The following is a 19,006-nucleotide window of genomic DNA, read 5'->3' on the forward strand; positions in this document are numbered from 1 at the left end:
CAGTGACAAGAGATGCTCCATTTAATGAATACAAGAAACAAGCCAAGAAGCGCCGAGTAGACACTGAATAGGACTAAACTATGTACATAATAGTTTTTTGCCTTTTGTTTCATAATAAATTTTATTTATATAACCCTTTTGCTGATTTTTAAAGTGTTACATAAACAGGACAGGTGAAATATTATCATGTAAAGCAACCATAAACACATGAAAAGACCTAGGTTTACAATTTATGATTAAAACTCTACTATCTACACAATATACATAGACATAAAATGTAAAAACTTAAATATCTTAGAAACAGTAGCCAATCAGTTGTTTTAATTGTCATATTTGAATTCAGCACATCAAAATACATAATAAATAGCACATTTTATCTCTGAAGCAGACTACTTCTCAAAAATTGTAGACCAGTGTAATCAACTTGTCAATAATCAATAACCAGTTAATCAGCAGCCAGTAACTGGTAGGTATTTTAATTTTGTTTATATATTTAATGAATGGCATGCTCTCAAATTCAGATTTGGTTAATAGTAACAGACCTCAAATAAGTCAGTATTGATTGGATTTATTAATCAAACATGACAAACACAGTTACCAATGGCTATGGAAGACCTTTCCTGTAGTTTGACAGTCTACGTCCAGCCTGCCGATGTTCTGATATTAACCCCAAAGCGGTGTTTCAATTATTAATTCCGTTCTGGTATGCATGTATGTATCCATACAGAAATGGATCTGAAAGCCTGTGAACAGGGTGTGCTGCGGTGCTATGAACAACCGAGTAAGACTCCAATCCTTGATACTATTGAGTCCTACTTCTGGCAGGCAGATCATGATTCCACCCTGCCAGACCAATCAATAGCCCCTATTGGGTTCCTTGTTCAGGCGCCATTTGTTCATAGTCAATAATCAATTATCCATAATTTGTCAGGATTCAATAACCAAAAATCAATAGCAATTTTAATTGTGATTATAGGTTCAATGAGTAATGCTCCCTTGAGCTGAGATTTATTTAACAATGACAGACTTCGGATAAATCCAATCAAAGATGATTTATTAATTAAACAGTTAGTAAGACAGCCCATACAAAGAGAGGTATACAATTACCCACCGCTGTGGAAGACCTTACCTCAAGGCTAATGAACTTATGACAAAAGATAGAAACTTCTTTAAAAATAAATTAATTTTTACTAGGTTTAACAATTAGCAAAATAACTAGACAAGTAAAATACAATATTTGCCTATAATACACTCATAGCTATATTAGAATGTAATAGTTTATACAACTTAAGAAAAGGCTATGATCTTATTAATATTATTTTACATTAATATTGAAGTTTCAACCTTATAGTTTTTTCTTCCTTTGGACAAAAAGTTTTGATTCACAGAAAAAAAAACACATTGTAATTGAATTATTCACTGAGGCAGAAATATATGGACATATATTTATAACTGACATTTGCAAAAAAAATTGATGTTACAATAATATAATAATGGCTATGACCCCAAAATAGTGTGTACCACAAAAATTGTTTTAAGTTTTATATTATTTTCCTTTAGTTATGTTAAAAATACATTGGTTATTAGCTAAAATTCTTGCTAAAATAAAGTGCTTGGTGGCGGGGGAGGGAGCAACAGTGAAGTTTTTCACATAATTGTGAGTGCCTGTGTTTTAGTAATTAGCATTACACATGTAGAACTGTATAATGCAGTGGTGGGCAACCTGCAGCCCGGAATGGCAAACCGCAGCCACTGGGAGCTGTGGGCGGCCATGCCTGCAGACGGTCGATGTAAACAAACTGTCTCGCAGCCCACCAGTGGATTACCCTGATGGGCCACAGATTGCCCACAGCTGGTATAATGCAACTCCTGTAGTGGACAATCAAACAATCCATGACACATAGTCAGCATACAAATCGGTCACCCCCCATTCCTGATCAGCCCACACCCACTACAACACCAAAGAATACCTGTGACCATCTCTGCTCCTTTAAGATATCCCGGGGCTTGGAAGGAAATGATGAACTTATGAGTAACAGGCTGGTTACCTATCTTTCCACCAGATGCATAATTAAGTGTTCAATCATCTACAAAGATGTTGTAATGCCTTGAGGTGAAACCCAGACCAAGTAGTGTTTTAACTGAGAAATTACAATAATATATTTCCACCCTTGATGTACATATTAGTCCTTTAACTTTGAGCCTAAAAGTTCTTGTAAGAGCGAAAGGGATTCATGTCATACAAATGGGTAATAGCATGAGAAAAACCAAGGAAACGCTCAGTCAGTTGCTGCAAGATGGAGATGTAGCCATCCTATTCACACAAAACTGGACAGAGGTGAGCTTTAAGAGTCTGATTGTGATAGGTGAACCTGAGTGACACTGTATTGTTTTGTCACTTAAGATGTTTGGTTAAGCAGCAAAAAGGCCAAAAATAAATGTTGTGCATGCTATTTTTTCTATGCCTTATACAAATACTTGTATAATAATAAGGATCTGCATACAAAGTGACACAACAGCTGTTTAAAGTAATTATTGTTTACAGTTTTAAGCTGTGTGCATATTTAAGAAGGCTGTTACTATGAAAGAAGGTGGGGCATCTGTTGACACCTAATGGGCCAAGAAAGCTGTTAAGGCTTTCCCGGGAGCAATGCTAAACAACAGCTACTAAAGTTAGACATTGTAAAATCAGCAGGTCCTGATAAATTCCATCCAAGAGGTTTGAAAGAGCTGGGTGAGGATAATGCTGGATCATTAATGCTGATTTTCAATAAGTCTCGGAACATTGGGGAAGTTTCAGAAGACTGGAAAAAAGCTAATTTGTGCCAATATTTAAAGAGGGTAAACAGGATGACACAGATAATAATAGGCCAGTCAGTCTGACACCTATCCCAGGCAAGATAGTGGGACTGCTGATGTGGGACTCAATTAATAAAGAATTAAAGGAGGATAATATATTTAATGCCAGTCAACATGGGCTTATGAAAAATAGATCCTGTCAAACATGCTATCTTTTTTGATGAGATTACAAGTTTGGTTGCTAAAGGTACTAATGTTGATATAATATATTTAGACTTCTATAAGGCATTTGACTTAGTACTACATGACATTTTGATTAAAAAACTAGAAAGATATAAAAAATTAACATGGCACACATAAATGGATTCAAAGCTGGCTAACTGATAGGTCTCAAAATATATTGTAAATGGGGAATCATCAAATTGGTGCGTTTCTAGGGGGGTGCTGCATGGATTGGTTTTTGGCCCTATGCTATTTACAAGTTTTATTGATGACCTAGAAGAAAACATAAAATTACTGATAAAGTTTGCAGATGACACAAAAATTGGGGGAGTGGTAAATAATGAAGAGGACAGATCACTGATGCAGAGCGATCTGGATCACTTAGTAAGCTGGTTGCAAGCAAGCAATATGTGTTTTAATACAACTAAATGAAAAGGTATACATCTAGGATAAAAGAATATAGGCCATACTTACATGATGGGGGACACTACCCTGGGAAGCAGTGACTATGAACTAGATTTGGGGATCATGGTGGCTAATCAACCGAACATAGCCCTTTTGGCCACAATGTTGCACTGAGAACTAAGGTGCTTCTTGGATGCATAAATAGTGGAGTCTTGAGTAGAAGTCGAGGGGTTATTTTACCTCTGTATTTGGCACTGGTGCGACCGCTGCTAGACAATGGGTCCATTATTTAATAATGGGCTTTTCAGTCTAACAGAGGAAGGTATAACACACTCCAATGGCTGGAAATTGAAGTTAGACAAATTCAGATTGGAAATAAGGCATACATTTTGTAAGGGTGAGAGTTAACTGTAACTTTAGCATTAACCACTGGAACAACTTACCAAGATAGTGGTGGATTCTCCATCACTGACAATTTTAAAATCAAGACTGGATGTTTTTTTCTAAAAGATCTGCTCTAGGATTTATTTTGGGGACGTTCTATGGCCTATGTTATATAAGAGATCAGGCGAGATGATCACAATGGTCCCTTCTGGCCTTGGAATCTATGAATCAGATGATGCTTTGCAGTTAAGATAAAAGATGTCTAACAAAGAATGTTATTTCAGTGTGCAGTATTAACCTATTTTACTTATCCTATTTTGAAAGCTGTTTTGAAGAGATATTTTTACACTGTATTAACCACAAAATGTATAAATGATCAAACTACTCAAAAGGGCATAAACAATGCCTAACCACCAGGTATTGAGATAGTTGGAAAGTTGCAATGGGACAGAGAACCTCAGAAATAACAAAGTAATGAGAAGTATGTACCAGAATGAGGAAACAGATAAGGATCAGAATGATATACAGTAAGGATGGTGGAGCAGGGCCCCCTTTGCTCCTGCCTCTGCTGTGTTCATAAACTACTCGGAGACCCTGGGGCTCAGCAATCACTGGTGCAGTTTATTGACACCGTGCGCTCCCCACCACCTTCTCACCACATACAGCTTGGGTTTTCAGCCATAAGGACTTCTCACCTCATGCAACTAGGAGGGAGGGAGGAGCTACCACTCTCCTTCCGCTCTCTGGCTCCCCACTTTCTTCCTTCCTCTGGGCCTGTATGTAGCCCCAGGCTAATTAGGCTGGCAGCTGTTTCCCATTCGCCAATCAGGTGCAGGTTTCTCTAGGCAGCTCCAATTTACCTCCCTTATTTGGAGCTGGTGTGACCGAGGGCTGGCTCAGTGGTTCCTGCCCAGCACCTTGTCACAGGTAGTGACAGATATGGCAATTTCCTGCCATTTCCTTGGGAGACCTAACTAAATAAAGTTTAAATATCTTTGGAGTCCATTGAATTAAATGAATAGTTTATGTATTATTGTGGGCTGGGACTGCATGTAACCTCTGCTGGGGGGAGATGTGACAGAGGTGAGACCTAGGGAGTATTTAGCAGGAGATGAATGCAAATTCCATGCCTCCAGTTACATAAAATCCCAGCCATTGAAGCTATGTCCCGAGGAGTGATCCATTGTCTGCTAATTCCCTGTAACATGAATGAGGTCAGGATCAAAGGCCTGAGATGTAGAAAAGGAAAGACTGAACTACACATGGTGGTTCTGAATCTGAGACAGTTATGACCATGTGTAATGGCATGGCACCCACCTCTCATGAGTGCCCCCTTCTGGCTGGGTGTGTCTGCAGTCTTTAAAAGATTCCTGGTCCTGGTATTGGACCATATCCCCGAGGCTTCCTTCCTGGAGGCAATGGTTTTGTCCTCTTAGTCTGGTCTGGCCTCAGCTCTCCAGCTCCAGCTCCTGACAGTTCAGTCCCCTTCTGGGGGTTTACTTCTGTCCAATTGTAGGCCTACCTCCACTACTCCACGTCCCAGCCCACAGACCCTAAGAATAGCAGCCATACGCTGCTGTGTCCCTTTAGCAAAACTGCCTTCATTTCCCTGGACCACATCCCTGAAGCTCCAGCCTTCACCGATGCCTTACCCTTAGCTCAGGTCTCTTCTAAGCTCAGGCCCAGCAGCCAGCCAGCACCTCTTCCTTGCTCCCCTGGTCCCTACTAGCACTGAGCTGTCCATCGTCCTGCAGTTCCCCTGGGCCAGCTAGGAGCACCATCTGCATTTCCCTAGCTCGAGCAAGGAACTGCCTGTCTCTGCTGCTCCTTTTTATAGGGCCCTCCTGAGCCCTGATTTGCTGCTCCCTGCAGCCTCTCTGATTGGCTGCTTCCCCTGCAGCCACTCTAGCCTGCTTGGAGGACTGCTTCACTGCTTCTTTCCTCGGACAAGTGTAGCAGGACCCTGAGGCCTCCTCCAGCAAGGGGCCTCTGGGTCTAGTTCACCTTGTCATTGCATGGGTAAAAACCAGTTGTGGGTTTTCAAGGACTGGCATGTACCACCAGAGTCAGAAGTTGGAGTTGGAGTGGCCTATAGCAAAGTTTTTAGCATGTGTGTAGGTTCTTCTATTGTTCTTCAATGTCTTGTCTGTAATGCTTTCAACTTAAGAATAAATGTGCTTGCTTATAAAGAGCTGTGTGGTAACTTATAACTCTGGGGCATTATGTTCTTCATAGCCTTCAAAGAGAAAGCAAAGCGCAGATGCTGGCCTGTTTAGGCAGACTGCCTTGATGGGAATATCACACTATAGGCAGGGAACTGTACCACCTGGAAAAATCCCAGGCAGGAGGGAGAGAGATGTGGGTCTCTATCACAGAGAGGTGACATTTAAGGAGCCAGGAATTTGCAAATACCTGGAGGACAAAGGGGTGATCACTACCAGCCAGCATGGATTTACTAAGAACAAATCATGCCAGACTAGCCTGATTTCCTTCTTTGACAAGATAGAAGACAGGGGGATTGTGGTGGATACAATATATCTGGAGTTTAGCAAGGCTTTTGATGCAGTCCCATATGACATTCTGATAAGTAAACTGGAGAAATACGGGCTCAGCAGAGCTACCATTAAGTGGATACATAATTGGTTAAACAACTGCAAACAAAGAGCAACTATTAATGGAATGATGCTCCATTGGAAAGACGTCTCAAGTGGGGTTCCACAGGGATCTGTTCTGAGTCTGGTGTTATTTAACATCTTTATTAATGACCTGGATGTAGAAATAGAGAGCATACTGACCATATTTGCAGGTGACACAAAGCTAGAGAGGGTTGCCAACACTTTGGAGGACAGAGCTAAAATTGGAGAACTGGGCTATAGAGAAGAAAATGAAATTCAACAAAGACAAAAGTAAAGTGCTACACTTAAGGAAGAAAAACCAAATGTACAAATACAGAGTGGGGGATAACTGGCTTGGCAGAAGAACTGATGTAGAGGATCTGGGAGTTGTGGTGAATCACAATCTCACCATGAGTCAACAATGCGATGCTGTTGGGAAAAAGTAAAAAGCAAATGCAATTTTAGGTTGCATTATCAGAAGCATAGCATGCAAGTCACGGAAGGAGATAATACTGCTCTACTGTGTCCAATTTTGGTCACCAATATATAGAAAGGATGTACGGAAATTGGAAAGGATCCAAAGATGATCAAAGGGATGGAATACTAGCCATATGAGCAAAGGCGGAAGGAACTGGATATGTTTAGTTTGGACAAAGAGGCGATTAAGGGTGGGACATGCTAGTGGTTTTCAAATACTTGAAAGGCTGCCATTAAAGAGATGGAGAAAAAGTTGTTCTCTCTTGCCAGAGAAGGCAGGACCAGAGGCAATGGGTTCAAATTACAGCATAGCAGATTTAGATTAAGCTTCAGGAAAAACTTCCTAACTGTAAGAACAGTAGGAAAATGGAATAAACTGCATAGGGAAGTTGTGGAGGCTACTTCACTAGACGTTTTCAAAAAGAGTCTGGACAGCCATCTGTCTTGGATGGTTTAGACACAACAAATCTTGCATCTTGGCAGAGGGTTAGACTAGATGACCCTTGCAGTCTATCTAGGGATAGCTCAGTGGTTGGGAGGGATAGCTCAGTGGTTTGAGCATTGGCCTGCTAAACCCAGGGTTGTGAGTTCAGTCCTTGAGGGGGCCACTTAGGGATCTGGGGCAAAATCAGTACTTGGTCCTGCTAGTGAAGGCCGGGGGCTGGACTCGATGATCTTCCAGGGTCCCTTCCAGCTCAATGAGATATCCCTTCTAACCCTATGGTCCTATGATTGATTCTAAGAGAAGTAGTATCATAAATTGCTGCAAGCCATTGCAATAGGATAAAAAGAGTTGTGTCAGGAATGGAAATGGTTCCAAGCTGCAATGATTTGTCCTAAATCAGATTAAGGAGAAAGCCATGCCAGATTCTGTTTTCATAAAATCAGGGTATTACCATTCTGAGCCTGGTGCAAAGAAACTACCCCAGGCAACAGTTATTAGTGAACAGAATCTCTGCATCTTGTCTCCTCTAGGTAAACACGGATGTTGCCACATATCCTTCTTACCAAACAGTCTACTGATTGGCAGAATCAACACTGGCAGAGATCAAAGGTTGTACCCAACTGCTCACTACTGGACTGTAGCCAGCACAGACTGAACTGAGAGCGAAATGCTGCGGTGCACTCTGTCCATATCCCAGCAATCCCTCCCTTCTTCCGAATAGCAATGTACTGAACACTATGCCTTTCCAGGAAGCTAAAAAACACATAGAAAGTAAAGCCCTGGGGCTGCACAAAGACAACCATCTGCCTCACTGCCAGTGTAACAGTCTAGCAGCCTTTATTAAAATGATGTTAAGCAGTGACACATTAATCAGTGGGCTGAGTAGAGCAATAGCAACCATGCGACGCAGTAAACAAGCAACATCCAGTAGCGGAGAGAGAAAATGGATACACAGGCAATTTTTGGTAACATTGCCATTTTTATTTTGATTCCTACTGGTCATGCGTCTTGCTCTGGTTCACTGGATATTCCCCTGATCACTGGGACACGCGGTCTCATACATTCCTGAGGATTTGTTTTTTTTTATACCATTTGCCAAATTCAGTATCGAGGCAAATGACTGAGGATAAAAAGGGCAGATAATTTTTAAATACATTTGTTTGCCAGCTGGGACGCAGTATTTTAGTCTTGGTCCAGGACAACAGAAAGGGTTAATCTATCACCTGGAAATATAGTGGTCTCACATGCAATACTGCCAAACCTGAACATTCAAAATTCATGAGTCAAGTCCCTCAAAATCATGATACTAAGTTAGAAATCATGAGATTAAAAAACAATTTTGAGTTCTTTTTGCTGTCTGGTTTTAGAGTCTTTAGGGTACATGCAGGTCATGTTTTCAAGTTTTTCTCTACAACCAAGAAACTAAAACTTACTGTTTAAAATATGAAAGTTGACATTCTCACTATCACAGAACTCCAGAGCTGGGGCTTTAAGAAAAATCATCATATCTTGTGAAAACTGACGATCCTATGAATGTCCAGGGTTTTTTGTTTTGTTTGGTGTGTGTATGTCAGCTTTGGAGCATTTGCTCTTCTAGGAGAGTCCACTTTAAGACCTCAAGAAATAATTTTAATGTCTGATGATACGTTAATCAGAAATTTGCAAGTAAACAAACTTTCTTGCCTAAGATCCCATGGTAGAGAATGTCTGCACCCATTATCCATAAAATCAACAGAATAAGATCTTAACTTTTGTCCCATTTTGTCTCATAGTTGGTCAAATGTGCAGTCAAAGTCTTGTATGTGTACATCACAATCATAGTGCAACCACAACATGACAATGCTTTGCAGACACTGAAAGAGGCTAAAAAGGGATTGCATGGTATGAGCATATTCTGATTTCAGAGACAATTAAATTTTATCCACTGATGCTTCCCCTGAAGATTTGGGAATGGTCATCTCATCCATAGGTCCTTGTATTCTACGACAGAGTAAGCAAACCTCTAAGTCCATGCACAGTCTAATTATCCAGTACACAGACAAACTTCTTCCACTCACATAGGAAATTTGTGATTAATCCAACCATAGCAAATATATACTAGGTAAAATTTTGAAACCTGGATGCTTAAAGTTCCTAAATCCATTTCAGGTTGCTAAATGAGTGTGGGAAGCAAAAGTTGCTCATCACCTGTGAAAAATCAAATCACTTTAAATTAAAACCCAATTATTGATCTATGAGCCCAATCTGAGGCATCCAGGTTTGAAAATATTGGCCATTACTTTCAGACAGATGATAAATATCCAACAGTTAGGACTCATCATCTTTTTCACCTACTTTCTGACTAACTCACAACTAGCTTCTTGTTTGTGGCGCTGGACTCTATAACTCGTACCATGTAATTTTGAGATTAAGCATTTCTGGGGGAATGAATTTCATGGCAGATGCTCTCAGAAGGTAGCCTTTTGTAAAGCCAACTACTAGTCAGAGGTTAGTATTGCTGCTGTATGGAACACAGTTGGCTCACGCAGAAGGGATTGAAAATGTAGTAGCCCAAAATGGATTCTAGTCAGCTATTCAATGTCCTCAAGTAATTAAAACAGCCAGAGCCTACTGATGAGTGACTCAAAATCCCCCCAAAAGGTGTTCACACCTCAACTGCTAGCAGAGCACCTCACCCTCCCTGATTGAACTAACCTCGTTATCTCCATACTGATTTATACCTGCCTCTGGAGATTTCCATTACTTGCATCTGAAGAAGTGAGGTTCTTACCCACGAAAGCTTATGCTCCCAATACTTCTGTTAGTCTTAAAGGTGCCACAGGACTCAAAATCCCAGCATCCCAGAGAAACTTTCAGCAATTTTACAAAGTAAATCAGATGAAGAGACACCTGGATCCTTTGTACAGATGTTTTATTCAGCAATTTTATCTCCATTCCCTTTCCCCAAAAGCCAGGATTTGCCATGGACAAGTCTCTAATGGGTCCAAGTTCAGATTCAATCCAAACATTTCTCCACACAAAATTAAGCTGGAAATCTGACAAGAACAGCCTCTCTCATAAGACTTCTGGCACTGTCATTCCTTATCCCGACTGTAACTTGGAAACAGCCAAATCTTAAAGGTTTGGTTTAAAAATGGGCAAAGATTTAGGAGGAGATACTTATCTAGAAGGGTTTGCCCATTCCTAGAGAGGATGCTTAATACCCTCAGCTAAAGTTACAAAAGCACCAAGAATGACACAATATTGTGTTCAACAGAAAATAATACGTACTGGGAGATTTCTCTGAACTGACAGACATATAAAACAAGTTAACATAAAACTGTGCATGTGACCACTTCTTTAGCATTTATAATTTCCTTTAAAGAATTCATCTGGAGTAATACAAACTTGTCCAGGAATCTGAATGCTGAACTGGCTGCTGTCCACCAATCTCACCATACAGTGTACCAGACAATGGGGAACGGAAAGGTTTAATCGGATTTGAGGATAATGAGCCTGATTGGTTCAGAGGATGTTGTCTGAAACTGAAAGTGCCTGTGAGATTGCAGAGCTTACACCTTATCTTGTGTTTACTCAGTGTTTGCGCGTAAAAGTCTGCCTTGATCTCACAAGACCTTGTGGGGTGCTCAGTGGAAAGCGAAAGGTTGTTGCCCTCTGCGCTCAGGGTATATCTGTATTGCAGTCATGGGTTGTGATTGCAGCTTGAGTAGATATATTTGAGATAGCTTTGATCTAGCTAACTTGAGTCCCAGAGCAGTGAAGCTGTGGCAGTGCATGCTTCAGCATGGGCTGTACAAGCCCACCTGGAATCCTGAGTTATTACACTACTCGCAGGGCTAGCCTGTGCTAAAGCACACGCTGCCGCAGCTTCCCTGCTCCAGGACCTGAGCTAGCTAGATTAAAGCTAGGTGGAGCATGTCGGCTCCAGCTGCAATCATACCCCATGATTGCAGTATAGATAGGGTTGGCAGAATTAGATTTTTATGGTTTTATAATTCTGAGACGGTTACAGGATGGCTGGCCCCTGTAAATGATGCAGGTCTAGCGTCCCTGTGACAGAACAGGTGCTTCCAGTTTGGCTAATTAAGAGGGCATGGTGGCATGTGGGGACTATAAAGGATCGTTTCATCACAAACCCATACGGGATGTGTGCAATCCTTAAATGATCTATGGGTTTTCTTTCCCCTGCTGGCCCAGACAAAGCCTTTCCCACCTCTCAGAGTTGCGGGAGCCAGAGCAGGGGAGCACTGACATCAGCTACAGCTGTGAGGGCTCAGCACTTCTGCAAATCAGACTCCAGGGTCTCAAGTCAGGCACCGAGAAAATGAGGCACACACAAAATCAGAGGTGCTGGAACAATTTGTATAGTGGGGGTGCTGAGAGCCATTGAGCCCACCTGTAAATCCTATATATGATGGAGACACCTTCCAGACATGGGGTGTGGCAGCACCCCCAGTTCCAGCCCCTATGGATAGAATCCAATTCTCCAAGGCACCATTCTTCAGCTTTAACCATGAGACTGTCCTTTCTCTTCCTGCAGTTCCCTATCTCATTTTACTACACACCTTCCGACTTCTGCAAGAAATGAGGCAGAGGTCCTATTGACAACAGCTTCCTTTGCTACACAACCGTGCTCCATCACTGAATGAGGAAAGAGTGCTGTGGGGGAAAAATAGTTTGTGATCATGTACTTGATGACTGTATCAGAATGCATATGCAGAAGGGGGTCGATGAAGGTTGCACGGGCAGTGGTGGTGAATGCTCTGGAAGAACTGCTAGTTAAACGTGGGAAAGGCTGATTGACATTTTTACAACAAGCACGATTTCAGAATGTCCTTAGACCCTTATGGCTCAGAGCATCTTCGTTACAAATGGCCGATCAAGGAAGTCATTTGTGAAAACATAGCAGGTGTTAAAATGCAAAAGGAATATCTGGGGGAATTCTGGTGGCGCTTGGAAGGCTCTAGAGATTCTCTTATTTTTAATAGTTCTTATTCTTTAGGAATAATTGCTGGTTCCGCCACTGAAGCACCCAGGTATGAGCTCTGACCAGCTGGGAACTCTGCTTGACTTCTGGCTCTTATTACTTTAATCTGCACATTTCTTATTATGTTAGTCTGTAAAGCTGCCAAAGGTGTTAAGCCCTTGCATTTTGGTTTGTCTCCTGCTTTAATGAATGTCCTGTTGCACATGTTCCTGTAAATACAGTAGCTTATATCTGTAATAATAACTGTTTGAGACCGTAATGGCTAGTCTATACCCAGCAGGAGGGATTGCTGTGATTAGCTGCAGTTGTCCAAACCAAATGCTACTCAGACCTGCTAACCTCCATAGAACTGGAGCACCGTTGAAGGGCGAGATAGGACCAAATGGTACCTGGTAACAGAAAAAGAATTTAACATTCAGGCTAGAAATAGGCCTGTAAGAGCTAAACAGATGGTCATCTAAACACTCATCCAGAATTCTGACCAAACAAATAGGCCCTTAGGGGAAAATGATGTCCCAGGAAGAAGAATCTTATTAATCAGTAGGATTTTTACCCTCTGAACATATCTGCATGATACTGGAAGTTCGAGTATGTGAATACTGTGAACAGTTTTCCATCGATGTTTATTCAGCTTTTAAAACAAACTCATTCTGAGTGCGGTCCTGCCCCCTATAGGCTCACTTCCTATGACAATTCTAGTAAGCAACTTTAATATAATAATCCACGACTTGTAAATAGTGCTTGTAATCAGTAGATTTCAAAACACTTCACAAAGGAGGTCAGTATCATTATCCTCATTGTATAGATGGAGAAACTGAGATACAGAGAAGTGAAGTGACTTGTCCCTCCAACAGGCCAGTGGCTGAGCCAGGCATAGAACCCACGTCTCCCAAGTCCCACTCCAGTACTCTATCCCCTACGCAACGCTGCCTCCCAATCAGGGAACAGCAATGATACTACATCACCTAAGTGGCCAGACAGAAGTAGCTAACCTAGCTCAAATTTTGAACATGTACTACCTGCAGTGATCAGCCCTGAACAAGATACAGGCGAGGGTATTTTTATATGGAAATTATTCACTAAATTAATTCAAAAGCTGAAATAATCAGCCAATTCCTACACACAAAACAAGTAGTGAAACCTGTCAAATAAATTATTCACTCAGCACTATTGGTAGCACTGTGCATTTGGATCACTTATTGTGTCCATGCTGCCTAATGTTTTGACTGGCTATGGATTTGATATTTTGTTTTCAATTTATACTTGCAGTATACAAACAAATCAACACCACAGCCAATCAATTGACATAGGCAGATAAAATGCAAGTAAGTAATCAAAAACAACATATTTTGTTTGCTTTTAGAGACTGTTCACAGTTTACTCAATGATACACAAAAAGGTTGGAGGTAAATTTCAGTGTTCTACCTCAAGGCAAGCCAGGCCAGTTCATCTGAATGGATCCATATATACACTTCAGCTGTTTTCAAAAATCTGGGGAGAAATTACAATGCTGTTTGTTTTTATTCCAGAGCCAGGGAAGCATTAGACCCACTAAATCATTGCTCCAAGAAAAATATAAAGAGAAAAGACAAGATTTTCAAACATCTTAAGTGAGTGAGGAATCTAAGTCCCACTGAAAGTCAATGGGACTTAGGTGCTTTTGAAAATTTTATCTGGTGAGGCTTAAGAAACTTTTCTAACATTTATCCCATACAAATGAGGACCGATTATTCAAAAGATAAATCTGTGGCTGTCTCAAATTGTAGTAACCTCTCCAGACACTTCTAAATCACACCTAGAAAAGATCTGAAATGTCTGGCATCTCCACATTCCCTATGTCTCTCTTTCCATCTAACATTTTGTCTATTTAACATAATTAACATTCATTTTAGGTAGCCTAGCCACTATTATATATACACCTTTAGAATAAAACAGAACCAGACAGGTCTTTTGTTAATTAATATTCATTCAATGAATATTCACATTACACTCAGGGTGACCATATTTTCCCAAATGGTCTCCCACCCCCTCCTCCACCCACACTGCCCACCCCGTGCGTGGGCCCGCCCGAGGCTCCCATCTCCTCATCACCCACAAGGATGGCCTGAGCCTCCCCTCCCCCACCACCTGCACGCACAGCCGGCCCCAGGGCCTGCTGCCACCTGCTTGTGTGCAGGGTTGGCTCAGCCCGAGCTGCTCTCCTGAGCCTTCCCTCCCACACAGGGCTGGCGTTGCCGCTCGCCTCTCCCCCCCCCCAGCACGTTCCTCTGCACCCCCCTAGGAGTCACACCCCACTTTTGGGGCAAGAAACTGGGCATTTGTTCAGTTTGCTCTTGATCATCCGTTGGCAAGAGCAAACTGGACAAATGCCCAGTTTTGCTAAAAAAAAGTTGGGACGTCTGAGACAGGGCTTAAAAAAGGGACTGTTCCGGCCAAAACAGGACGTAGGGTCACCCGGATTCTGAATTTAGGTCTCATTCCCCACCTGACTTTTAACATTACCTCCCCACCAATGCATTTTGTCCATGAGCTAGTCACCGCCCATACTCCTCCTGGGGTATGGCCTGGTGTCACGCATCAGGCAGCTGCCTTGGTTTCCCATCTTGGACTATTCAAATAAAACTTCACCCAGGCTTTTTGTGCTCAAAAATACCCCTCTTTGGGGACTGGGTTTATTAATATTAAATAAACTCCAAATAAAACTCAAAGTTCCAAAACAAAGCCAATCCAAATGTGCATACAAAACAAAGGGTTTTCTTCATCCTCCCAGGCCTTCGTGCCTGGGGCCTTTCTTGCTTTGGCAGGCCACCCCCAGGTCCTTGCTGGCTGAACATTCAGTCCTAACTTCCAGGGCTCTCTGTTAGCACCTGCTCACCCCAAATAGACTCGGATTTCTGAGCACCACCCACTCCCTCCCATTGTAGCTTCCTGCAGATCTTCATATGGGAAATCATATGATCACTCATGGTTCTTTAGTAATCAGGGTTTGCTGGCTCTAGGCTTAGGGGCAACCCACCCTGTTACAGTCCAATAGAAAGGGGTATAGGTTAGAGACTTTCATTAATAGACTCCCTATATCCATTGACTGATACTTTAATGGACTGAACTCAGGCTCTTTGAGGGAGTTGAGATCAGTCATTAGGCTGATAAAATGTCTAAATTGAAAATTATCTAGATAAATGAGAACAGTAAATGTAAGCAGTACTGGTCCTATCAGAAAACCAAAGAGCTTAATTGTAATATAAGACTTTAAGGGACATAAGACTCAGCTCATCCCACTGTTGGAGAAGGTTATCTCTAAGACCATCCAGCACATGGGGCTTGTGGGCGAGAGGGGGACTTCCTTGAGTGAATTTCCAAAACAAAGTACTTGGCACTAAATATCAAAGTAGGAATTGCATTGTCCTTCCTTAGCCTTCTTAGCTCATTTTAGTGATCACAGAGAAAATGCTCTCGATGTAATATGGTGTAAGCTATTCCAGAAGATGGCTCTCATTCAACTTCCAATGCCCTTCACTTAATGGATCATTTCTGATTAACTGGGCCCAAGATTGTATTGAAATACCAAATAGAAAGGCCAATAATTGGCAGCTCTGAGGAGTTCCTCTGAAGAGTGGAACAGTTCCAGACACTAGGAAGTTACTTTAACTTTTGTCCTTGCCCCTTAACCAGAGTGGTACCCAGTATTGGATGTTAACCCCAAATCTCAATTGGATCAGTGTCTCTAAAAGTTACCCCATTTGGTGCAGTTGAAGGCCTCTTCATTGAGCAGGCTCATCATTCATAGCTCCCACTCACATCTAGCCCTTCCAGTGAGATGGAACAGCATTTTAAAATTCACTGTCGGACAGCAGCCACGAACAAAATCCGATTTCAGCTTTGGTTTTCTAGCTAGCGCTTTGAGTATAAATTTAAAAATAATTCTTTAGGATGAAATCAGTTGGATGTCGTTGAAACTTGTTTCCTTCAGATTTCTGCCATACTGTGTGGACTCTGTCTGAGAAGAGATCATTAGTAAAAGCTTCTTGGTACATTCTTGACAGTACCGGCATTATTTTGGATTAAAAACTTCTGAGGAATTCTACCAGGAAGTGATTAAGCCACAGACCTTTCCATCCCTCTAGTAAAAAGATAGCAATGCTGGTGTCATTATTTAAAAGCGGCGTTCCCATGGCTGCAGATTGCTCTGCTGTTGAGCGAGGTAGTCTTAACATACCATGATCTTATGGAATCCCGCATTTGTGGCTATATTGATTTATACAATTAATTGTGATAGTTTGAGACTATTTCACTGATATCTGACTTAGGAGTATGTGCACACTATGACTTTCCTAATGCAAGACTAGCAATGATTCAGCTTTGTCGCCATGCTCGAACACTTGTTTGCTTCATATAAGAGAGCAGGATTAACCTCTGTCATGGAGTCAAGAGTCAGGGTGTATTTTATAGCCTAACCTCAGAATCAGATCAAAAAAGTTTCCTTCCCAAGAGGCCTGCCGAGCTCTGTGTGGTGTGAAATGTGTGTACCCAGATGAACATTCATGGCCTGATTTTCAAAAAGTGTTGAGTACCCACTGCTCCTGCTAAACAGAATGGGACGCGCTCAGTACCTTTAAGGTCAGTCCATACTTCTACAGCACATGGAACATTGTTATGTCAATGAGACCGATGTCCCTCCTGGGAAAGTTGGGTTTTAAAGTTAGTTTAGTGGAGTGAGAAAAGACAGAGTCAGTAATGCACGTAAACTGAGCGGTACACAACAGGCACAAACAGCTCTATTTAAATAACAATAAGGATGGCAGGCGCACTGATAACAGCCACAGAATTGGAATAAATTCTGAATTTTCTGGCTTTTCTACTTTACAACCCAATCGTGCAAACCCTTATTAACAGGAGTTGTCCCTATTATTATTATTTGTATCATCATATCACCTTGGAGCCCTAGTTGTGGACCAGGACCCCTTGTGCTAGGCCCTGTACAAACACAGAACACAGTCTCTGCTCAAAGAGTTTACAATCTAAGGGCCTGTCTACGCTTAAAATGCTGCAGCTGTGCTGTTGTAGTTCTTAAGTGAAGAGGCTACCTACACTGATGGGAGGGCTTCTTCTATTGGCATAGATACTTCACCTCCCCAAGAGGCAGTAGCTAGGGGTATGTCTACACTACGGGATTAATCCGAATTTATATAATTCGAATTTGGAAAACAGATTGTATAAAGTCGAATGTATGCGGCCACACTAAGCACATTAATTCGGCGGTGTGCGTCCATGTTCCAGGGCTAGCGTCGATTTCTGGAGCGTTGCACTGTGGGTAGCTATCCCATAGCTATCCCATAGTTCCCGCAGTCTCCCCCGCCCATTGGAATTCTGGGTTGAGATCCCAGTGCCTGATGGGACAAAAAACATTGTCGCAGGTAGTTCTGGGTACAGCCTCACCTCTCTGCATGAAAGCAACGGATGGCAGACAAACATTTTGTGCCTTTTTTCCTGGGTGAACACTGCAGACTCCATACCACGGCAAGCATGGAGCCCGCTCAGCTCAAGACAGCAGTCATGAACATTGTAAACACCTTGTGGAGTTTATGCTGAGCCAGGACCAGAAAAACGAGGTGAGGAGGCAGCGGCGGCGGCAGCGCAGTGACAAGCGTGATGAGGACATGGACATGGACACGGACACAGAATTCTGTCAAACCGCGGCCCCCGGTGCTTTGGAGATCATGTTGTTAATGGGGCAGGTTCTATCCATGGAACGCTGATTCTGGGCAAGGGAAACAAGCACAGACTGGTGGGACCACATAGTGTTGCAGGTGTGGGATGATTCCCAGTGGCTGCGGAACTTTCGCATGCGTAAGGGCACTTTCATGGAACTTTGTGACTTGCTGTCCCCTGCCCTGAAGCGCCAGAATACCAAGATGAGAGCAGCCCTCACAGTTGAGAAGCAAGTAGCGATAGCCCTGTGGAAGCTTGCAATGCCAGACAGCTACCGGTCAGTCGAGAATCAATTTGGAGTGGGAAAATCTACTGTGGGGGCTGCTGTGATGCAAGTAGCCAAAGCACTCACTCAGGTGCTGCTACGAAAGGTAGTGACTCTGGGAAATGTGCAGGTCATAGTGGATGGCTTTGCTGCAATGGGATTCCCTAACTGTGGTGGGGCGATAGATGGAACCCATATCCCTATCTTGGCACCAGAGCACCAGGGTACCCAGTACATAAACCGCAAGGGGTACTTTTCAATGGTGCTGCAAGCACTTGTGGATCACAAGGGACGTTTCACCAACATCAACGTGGGCTGGCCGGGAAGGGTTCATGACGCTCGCGTCTTCAGGAACACTACTCTGTTTAAAGGGCTGCAGCAAGGGACTTACTTTCCGGACCAGAAAATAACCGTTGGGGATGTTGAAATGCCAATAGTTATTCTTGGGGACCCAGCCTACCCCTTAATGCCATGGCTCATGAAGCCATACACAGGCAGCCTGGACAGGAGTCAGGAGCTGTTCAACTACAGGCTGAGCAAGTGCAGAATGGTGGTAGAATGTGCATTTGGCCGTTTAAAAGGTTGCTGGCGATCGTTACTGACTTGCTCAGACCTCAGCCAAACCAATCTCCCCATTGGTATTTCTGCTTGCTGTGTGCTCCACAATCTCTGTGAAAGTAAGGGCCAGACCTTTATGG

General features: G+C 42.4%; 1 protein-coding gene across 2 annotated transcripts in view; it reads right to left on the bottom strand.

Moving 5' to 3' along the window:
• The window catches only part of SAMD12 (sterile alpha motif domain containing 12), a 230,306-nt gene that overhangs the window by 14,121 nt on the left and 197,179 nt on the right, over positions 1 to 19,006 (bottom strand). The gene's annotated exons all lie outside the window — the stretch shown is intronic.

This window comes from Chrysemys picta, chromosome 2 (genome assembly GCF_011386835.1).
Source record: "Chrysemys picta bellii isolate R12L10 chromosome 2, ASM1138683v2, whole genome shotgun sequence".
NCBI classification, from domain to species: domain Eukaryota; kingdom Metazoa; phylum Chordata; order Testudines; family Emydidae; genus Chrysemys; species Chrysemys picta.